Genomic DNA, 513 nt, shown 5'->3' with positions numbered 1-513 from the left:
CCGCAGCTGCTGCCCCCGCCCCGGCCCCGCCGCGGCCGCCGCCCCGGCCCCTGCCGGCGCCGCGGCCGGCGCCGCGGCCAAACCCGGGCGGGCCCTGCCACTGCTGCTGCTGCTGCTGCTGCTGTTGCTGCTGGTGGTCGTGGTAATACTGCTCCTGCCCCTCCATCTCATCCAAGGCAGGGCCGCCCAGCCGCTGGAAGACGGAGGCGCGGCGCTGCGGCCCCGCGCCACCGCTCCCATATGGCTGCTGCTGCTGCTGCTGCTGAGGGTAAGGGTGGAACTGCTGCTGTGGCTGCTGAAACTGCTGCTGGAACTGCTGTTGTGGGAAAAACTGCTGCGGCGGGTGGCGCAGGTTGTGAGCAGGCCCGTTGTTGGGGCCGCCGCCATAGCCGGGGCCGCCTACAAAGCCCCTGCCGCCGCCGCCTGGGTGGCCTGGGCCGCCATGCGGGCCCCCGCGGCCGCCGCGGCCGCTGCGAGCTGGGTACGGCTGCGAGCGCTGCTGCTGCGCGGGGT

Source organism: Monoraphidium neglectum (genome assembly GCF_000611645.1).
Source record: "Monoraphidium neglectum strain SAG 48.87 unplaced genomic scaffold scaffold04266, whole genome shotgun sequence".
Lineage (NCBI taxonomy): Eukaryota > Viridiplantae > Chlorophyta > Chlorophyceae > Sphaeropleales > Selenastraceae > Monoraphidium > Monoraphidium neglectum.
Note: the sequence above shows the minus strand (reverse complement) of the source record.